Source organism: Oenanthe melanoleuca, chromosome 1, assembly GCF_029582105.1.
Source record: "Oenanthe melanoleuca isolate GR-GAL-2019-014 chromosome 1, OMel1.0, whole genome shotgun sequence".
NCBI lineage: Eukaryota > Metazoa > Chordata > Aves > Passeriformes > Muscicapidae > Oenanthe > Oenanthe melanoleuca.
The window spans coordinates 105,478,612-105,487,728 of record NC_079333.1 but is presented as its reverse complement, the minus strand read 5'-3'; positions in this window follow the sequence as shown (position 1 = coordinate 105,487,728).

Here is a 9,117-nt window from a genome sequence, read left to right as displayed (position 1 = left end):
TCCAAAAAAGCACCACCCCCTACTGTTAATTATATATAGCAAATTCCAGTCTTTATTCAAAACGTCAGCAATACCTTTGATAGCAAAATAACTACACTGCAAAATATGCATGACCTCTGAGAGTGGGCACAGACACTGCTGCACACCAGCAGCACTATGCAGCTATCTAAGGAATGGGAATGTTTGGGGGATAATTGCTATATCCAGCATCACCTCCCCCTGGGCTGTGCTGCCACTGATCTCCTTTGCCAGTGCAAAATGGGGGGGACACAAAATCTGGGTGCTGCAAGTGGCTAAAAGGGTTGGATGGGACCTGGCAGAACAGCATGGCACTGATGGTGGTCCTCAGGTAAGAAGAGACAGCAGGGCTCAGCAGAGACCATGCCTGAGCCAATTTAGCAAAAAAAGAGAATGTCTGTAGTGAGAGGAGAGCTTGGCAGGTATTTATACCCACACTCCCCTCACTAACACAAACCCAGAACTGTAATTGCCCAGAGCAGCCTCACAAAAGAAATTTGTGTTTCAACAAAAGCTTTATTTTCCCTCTCCCCTCACCCCATTCCTTCCACTTTTTCCTCAGTTCCTCTGATGAAATCATCACCTTGTGACCTTAAAGGCTGTTGCCAGGCATAAATGTTGAGTTGAGTTCAACATTACCTAATTGAACTGTTGAGTTGAATAAGTGCATGGAAGGATTATAACTGAAATTATAAATGGCAAAACAAAACAGTTGTAAATATCTACAACTTGATATTAAATAATGAATCAAATTTCCAAATTCTTTTGGCTTTGTCAGAATCTTCATCCTAGCATTTAAGAAAAGGAGAAGCTCTTCTTCATAACCAAATTTCCCAAAGTCAGTTATAAAGCCATATTTTCATACTTTTTTGGTCAGTATTTTAGGAAACTCAGTTCTAAATGAGGCACACAAGTGCTACCTGTGTTAAATTCAGATAGTGTACTGAAGCAAACAAAAATGGGGCTTCAGGTAAAAATTACAACATCTAGCTCATGGTGAGAAAGAATCTAAATGGTGCTTGGAGATGATCTGGCTTCCTGATTTCTTACTCACACACCACTCTGGACACTAAAGCTCTGTTTTTCAAGTCAGACTACTGTGTGAGGGCTTCTTAAATTCAATAACAATGTCCAGCTTTCCAGATACTGTGGGGCTTGTTCTTTGCAAGAGAATCCTCTTGCTGGGATTTGAATGAGAAGGGTTTGTCCCTGTTTTTCCTCTCACTGTACCTCACCCTTCAGGCACCATCTTCCCCCACAGAAAGGCTGCTTGAGCTGTGATCACCCTGTGGTTTGCTCAGGATAAGGTGATATAGATTTCCACTGTCACCTTCCTGTGCTCTCTTCTCTTTTGATTAAGTTTCTGAAATGAGCTTGGCTTTTTTGTGAAAGTCACCTGTCCTAGCAGTGTTGGGGTTATGCTTCAGCTGGATTGACTGTAGTCAAGGTGTCTGTGAAAAGGAGAGATTTCCTCAAACCCTTAGTGTTTGGTCAGTCTTTCAGTACCCCAGGAAAGCCAAGACCCTTGGGCCCAACCAGTCTGTCAGTGTCCTGTTAGGGAGACTCTTCTCAAAACAGTCCTGCTGTGTCAGAGGATGCTTTGGCTGACTTGCTCAGGGTCACACACCAAGCATAAAAACCTCCTTCTACACATTCACCCACTATCAGCAACTGGCAGCACCCTTGAAGGACTCACATTAACAGTTAATGGAGTAATATTCTATTAATAAAACAGTGACAGGTTAAGGTTCAAGGACTGCAGGTGATCATATCTGACTGCAGAGACTATTCAGACAATATATTACACCAGAGCTTCAGTGGTGTCCTTTGCTTGTAAGAAAAGCTTTACAATGCCCCCACAGTTGGTGCCCATCAGAAATAATCTGTGATTTGCCAGAATGAAAGAGCCCATGACGTAGCAAATTTTAATTATTTTGCTCCCAGTTTCAAAGCCCCTACACTGGTTCAACCTTTATAAGAATCATTAAATGGAATAACTCACTTCTCCCTTGGAGATATCCCCCCTGACAACACCTCACCTTGCCTGCTGACCTGGAAGAACTTCTGCCAAGAGTTCCTGAGCCTGGCTGTCTCCCAGTGGCCTTTATCAGAGATTTTGTCAGCTATTGTCAGAGGACTCATGCAGTAAAGGAGAAGTAAAACTCACTGGCATCCATGGTACACCACAGCCTGTGGTGGGCTTTCATGTGAGCCTTAGTTTAAATCTGTTCACCAAATCCTTCCAGACCTGCCAAAAAGCCCCAAAGCTCAGGCAGGACTGTGTGAGTTGCAGGCAAAATGTTTCTGTCAAAGAGGAGGGAAATAAAGAAGGAGAGGTTACTGTCCCACAGGAACAGTCTGATGCTCTGTGTGTCTAAACTCAGTTCTTAGCCCTTGATGTGAGAAAAAGAGAAGCCTCTGAGCTCCCTCCTGTGGGTGAGTGTTTTTCAGTGTCTAATTCTACTTGTTTAGAGACAGTAGCTTTGTACAGAAATTGTCTGAATCAGGATTAAACCCTCTACAAAACACAGTTCTGCTTAGCAGAGCATTTTATCTCTGACTTGGGCCATAAATATTTTTTGAAAAATTCTAATGCCATTTAAAAAAGCTGGTGTAAGGAGGGGGAGCTTTCTTTGACTGTAATTATTTGAAAGACAAGGAGCTGACAGCTTTCTAAGACAGATTACAGTATGGCTACCAGGTAGTGAGACTGATATTCTCACAAAAGTGCATCAGACTGATGGAAGTGAGCAGCCCAGTTAAGTTTGCTGTGTTGCAAACTTGTATACAAATAAGCTGATTGGAAATCCAAATTGTGAGTCGATTAATTTTATTTTGCAAGGAAAGGGTCACAATTTCTATTTATTGTTTAAAAGAGAGAGGGCAATCACCAGTACACTGCAAACTATGTTAGTAAGCAGTTTAATGCACTAAAATGCTTCCTGGTGGTTCTATATAAAAAGATGCTTTGTGTATCAAGATAAGAAAATTCAGAGTTCATTAAGGAATTAAGAAGAAGTAATCTTGTTTGGCTTGGACCAAGAATGATATATCAAAGTGTTTTGTTCTGCTTTTTTTTTTTTTTTTTTCCCTAATAGAAAAGGGAAAGGAATCCCATTTTCCCATTCAGAAAAGGTCAAGGAATCAAAACCACCTATAAAAATACAAAAGGACATCTATAATTTGTCTGAGTCAGGATTAATACTTCCTTTAGATGTTAACCAGCAGCACATCCCATGAAATATTAAAAGAAGTTAATCATATTCCCAGCTAATCTACATATATTAACATGATCTTTTATTCTTGAAAGAATTAAAGGGCAGGTCCTGAGTTACAGCTGTTTTTATTCAGATGCACAATTAATATTCCAAGCTTTACATGGGTCTCAAGACTTGATAATTTTCCATTATTTTGAGGTTTTTCAGACATAAAAATCACGGAGGATTGCACAGATATTTTGTACTGTAGTCAATTACTGTACAAAAAAGATTAATCTGGGGAGCTGCAGTAAATTGTGTGCCAGGATTAATTTCCCCAGCTCCCTACCCTACCACTAGAGCCACTGACTTGTTGGATTTAGTTCTGCCTCCAAAATTATTTTTGGAGATGAATATCCTGAAATCTTCAGTCACGAACTCTGTAACAGGTGGGGATCAAAGCCCCTCATTCAGGTGGATGAGAGTCTGTGATGAGTCTCCACTGTCTTGGATGATCATATTTTCCCACAAAAGCTGTGCATTAGTGAGGAGGTAAAATCACAGAGCAGTTGTCAATAAAGGCAGTGTCAATAAAGTCTGAGTGAGCTAAGCAGGCTCTTAGCATTGGCAGAAATATTAAGCTGCTCTTTGCCCTTGAGTTTGCTGAGTTTTCTGCAGATGTACATTCCCAGGTAGTCCCTGTAGGAAAGGCAGAGACAACCTCTGCTGGTCAGAGAGACTTTTATCTAAAACTGTGAGGCTGAAAATGTCCCTGGTAGGTGTCTGAGTGAATTGGAAATTAGATTTGAAGAACTTACATTAATAGTATTGAAGTGTTGAATTTACATGCTCACTGTCTGCTTTGTTCTTTGAAAATGACTTAAAAATGCTTTTGCAGAACTGAAACACTGGCAAGGGCAATCAGCCCCACAGCTTTACCAAGATGCAGTTTGGTACTATTAGAAGTAGTAACTCTTGATCTGTGTGCCATATCCCTGTGTAAATGTATATGCACATATATGCACAAAACAAGGCTCTATTTCACAGACATCCCTCTTCTGCCATTTCTGAAAGCCTGGAGAAGAGAAAGGAACTCTAGAAGACCCTCTCCACTGCTACTAGAAAGCAGCTATGTTTCAGCACCATTTGCAAGATGGACAAACTTTAGGAAGCAGGTGGTCTCAATCTCTCATTATCCTGAAAGGAAACATCACTTGGTGCCCAAATCCTCCTGAGTCCCTCAGCTGGCTGCTCAAACACAGCTCCCTGTGGCCACCTCAGGAATGACTTGTTGGAGCCAAATAAATATTCCAGACAATGTTTTGTAGAAAAGGGATCAGGGTGATCCCATGAGAAGCTGCATGTCTGTGTTTACTCTTTCCATCTGTGCTTTTTATGGGTTTAATTTTTTTTTAATGCAGATTTTCCCAACTCTTGTTTTGTTCCCCTTTAGAGTATTGAGAAAGAGATTATTGGAGCTTCAACAAAATTGTTTTTGTTTTAGAAATTGTGCCATTTCTCAAATCTGGAAAAATATTTTAAAAGGAGTTTTCCTTTACAGACTGTGGGGGAAAATATGTCAGAAGATGAAACACAGCAGAGGATGCTTGGGGGAACTAAGACACTATAATGTAGATGAAAAGACAGTAAAGGATTTCCTTTAGCCAAAGAAATCCCACCATTAATACTCAATTGAATAAACACTAAATGAATTCTGAGTGGGATTTTTCAAGGGTGCTCAATATTGACTTAACTCCACCTTCATTCACACAGAAGAAGAGCAATCAGCAACTTCAGTGAGAGCAAAGCCTGGCCAGCAAAGCCTCCTGCCTGAGGCTGGTGGGAGGCAAGGAGGGAGATACCCATTCCTGCAAAGAACCTGCTCAGGATATTGGTCCTGAGCATCAGATATTAGATACAAGGCAACTGCTCATAACTGAGGAAAACACAGTTATATTAATTTTCTTCATCCCTCTCACCTACCTTGCTCATCCTTACCTACCCTGCACCTCTTAATGTGTAGAAACACTCACCTTGCTGATGTCAGACATCTCCACACTGTCCAAACACCCTCAGTAACTGGAAGTGTGACCTGCAGCAGCAAGACTGTGCAAACTTTAAAGTGATTCTAATATTATATGAGCTGCATATGTTCAAATATTACCACTCCAGGGACTAGAGCTGCTACTGTCTCACATATTTAATTCCTTTTTATGCACAAGAGACTCCCTACACTGGGAAAACCCATTCCCCTGCTCCCTGATTTCTCCCATGCTGTTTCTTTGTTTATATTTGGTTCCTCCTTTAAGGAAGCTTTGAACAATGAGGAGCAGGTAGTCCAACACTCTTCATCTGTATTCTCCAGCTTGGAAACAGCCTCAAGGGGAAAAATATATGTGTTAATTGTGGCTTTTCATCTGCAGGCACCATGAGCTTCAGAACAAAACATTATGATATTTTCCCTTAAACTGTAATGATAGACACAGGAATATGATGTGTATGTGCACACACACACACAGGGAGGATGAGATGGTGCTTGTTCTGGAATGTGAAAAGCTGTAGTTTATAGCCTTGACTTGGATAATTACAGCTTTTTTGAAAATTATTTATATTACAGTCTTTTGATGAGTTATAAAAGAGAAACATATAGAGACAAGAACAACCCTGCTTTTACATATTCATGAACATGTTTTTATGCATTTAAGCCTTGATAGTGCCATGGCTGTTAGACAATACAACTGCATGAATGACCTTGAAAACAATAAAATAACAGGTGCTAAATACAAAATGAGGCAAGATCAGCAGCACACCGGGCTGCATGGAGGCAAAAGGCATTACTGATTGCTCCTAGATTTTGCTGAGTAACCTACACTTTCCCCTGGAGGAGGAGCACAGCGTGAGGCTCAGGCATGATGAAATCTCTGTGCATCTCTCCTTCCTTTCTGGGAGAGAGCTGAGGATAAGCCTTTAGGTGGAGCTCACTTACCACTGCTTTTCCTGCTGGACATAGCTGGCCTAGGCCAGCCCTGCAAGGAGAGAAAGCAGAAATAATCTCACAGCTCAGGTTAATAGCCAGGCCCTTCACAAGCTAAAAAAATGACTGTGTGATTGGGACAGCAGGGCAGAATTTGTGCTTAGCATAGGGAATCAGCTGCAAAGTGTGTGATTCCTAATTCTTCCATCCTTTCTGTGAGATCTGGCATGCTGGAGAATAGTAGCAGGGATAAGTAGAAGAAAGCTCTATGCTAGCAGCAAACCCCAAATCAATTGGGGACTTCAATTAGTCACATTTTGTCTAACAAAGCCAGGCTTGTAAAAGTGCTAGCAGGCATCACAGGCAGGGCCTGTGTCAGCTTAGGAGGATGAAGAATGAGAGTGTCCTTGGTAGAGAAAAACTCTATACTGCAGTAGGGACAGGAGTGGTCCTTAAATCTGTAAAACATGAAAAAGTCAAATCATTGCATTCCACTTTTCTTACACATGAAGCTGCCAGCAAGATCACACCCTAGTCACAGAAGATCATGACATGACCTCAAATTCTACCTACCATGATTTTACACTCAAGGCTTTCCTGAGGTAAACAGATGTTTGGGACAGCAAACTTTTACAGGAGCAACTTTACACTGAGGACATCCTGCTGCCAGCTGTGGGATCTTGCATGGATATCAAAGAGTGATCAGGTGATGATACTTTTCTTTTTTGCTTTTTAGTGCCTGCTTGTTTCAGTTGGATTCTCATAAGTTTCTCATCTTTTTCTCTACTTGTGCAAGATATACATCCCCCCCAACCTTATGGTTGTGAAGATCTGTGAAAAGGCAAATTGTTTAGTGACATGTTTCCCAGAAAAGACTTTCTCAGCTGAAACTACATCTGTCACAAAAGTTCTTCACTATTTTATGATCTCTCACAAACAGTATCCTTTCCTCCTTCTCACATATGTAAGAGAAGATGTTTTGAAAGGAAATCGAGTTACAAGGGAAAGAAATTTTAAGTGTTGCTTCTCATTCTGTTACTACTTTACTTTCCTTCCCAGCCCCTCAGTTTTTTGACAGGATAATGCCTAATTACTATACCTGCAAGCAATATTGGTAATTTAAGATGATCTCATAGGTCAGTTAGCAGATTCACTACCCACCACTGTAAGCAGCTACTGAGATCAGCAATAACAAATTCCAGTGCTGCAGCATTACTCCAAATTGCATTGTAAATATTATCCTTTCTCTGGTTTTCCTCTACACTCTAAAAACATTCAGCAAAACTCGACTGGAACATCTTGAAGACAGCATGTTATCCTGTGTGTTACACAGAATTCAGCAGGCAGGATTGGCTCTCAAATTAAGGGGCCCAGAATCAGGCCTGTGTTTGACTGCCCACTGCAGGTGGAGAAGACCCAGGTAAGACAAATGAGCCTAAAGTCAACTCACCTGAGCAAACATTCAGTGCATATCTCTGGGTGAGCTGAGTAGCCTTCTAGAATTGTTCTGACTAGATGTTTGTGGTCTATAACAGGAAATTAGACACCTATTGCTGAGGTAGATATTCTCTCCAGTTTTAATATTCAAGCTGAATCAATCTATTTCTTTAAGTAGAAAAAAAAATACAAAAGAAAAAGAGGAATAATTCCATCACTCTAATTCATTATTTTACTATCATTTTTATAGCAGAAAGTCACAGATGCAGATCAATATACAGTATAGAAAAAAAAAGGAGAATTTTAACTCAAAGAACCCAGATCCATGTACAGCTATACAGCAGTTGTGGAAATCAATAGGAATCACAGAGATGCTGTTAATGTAGTCTCTCTGCTGATATCCTCACAAATAAGTTAAGAAAACATTGTCTAGATGGATCTTCTGAGAGATGAGTAACATCCAGAGCAGCTACCAAGAGTTGCTACTCAAGTGTGAGATTGCATCAGTTCAGGCCCTTCACATTTCCACTGATGACTGAGATGATGGAATAGAGAGGATGCCTGTTGTATTTGCATGTGGCATTAAGCAGGAGAGGCTGCAAATGAAATTACTATTCAGAGCAATCCTGACAAATGGAAGGCACTGCCTAAAGCAAACAGAAGGGAGACCTGAAAGATGCAGGGAGACAGGAAAGAATAATCAGCAGTACAAATACAAACCTTCTCCAGGAGGAGATATGGGGATTATGGTGGGTCACAGCAGAGCATGAGTCAACATTATGTTGTTATGAGAAAGCTAAATGCAATACTAGGCAGCATCATGAGGTACCTGAAGCAACCCTCCTATTTTATTTAGTGTTCGTGATTCTCCAGCAAGAATAGTGGGATCACTTTTGAGCTCAAGAAAGATGTTCACTAACTGGGGAAAATAAAGAGGAGAGAAATCCAAATAATCAGAGGGCATGATAACATTGCCTGCAAGAAAGTATTGAAGGAATAGGGCTGTACATTCTAGAGAAGAGAAGAATAAGGAAATAATCTGCTGGAAATATTAACAAAAGCAGCTGCAGGGATTAAACTCACAGTATCCATAATGAAAGAAACATTTTCACACAGAAAACATGGAAATACAGGAGGTGGCTGTTAAGAGACATCCTTAGGCACCTTTAAGAAGTTTAGATAAATGTTTAGGTGTAGCAAGTCCTGCCTCCAGATGGTGCAGTTAATTAAACTCTCAGGTTTCTTTCCATGCCCTGGTGTGTAATGTGCATCATGACCATTTTGTCACAATATCTTTTTCTTGGGTAAGCTCATGATGCATCACCTCCAAGGAGAGGGTTAAAACAATTGTGCCACTAAACTAAGCAGAGGAAGCCAAGGCTTTTGTGCTTGGTGGTGGGGCTGCTCAGAAAAATTACATCAAAAGGACTGATTGGGAAGCAGAAAATGAGAACCACTTGTGAGCTACCATCAAAATTGAGCTAAAAAGAC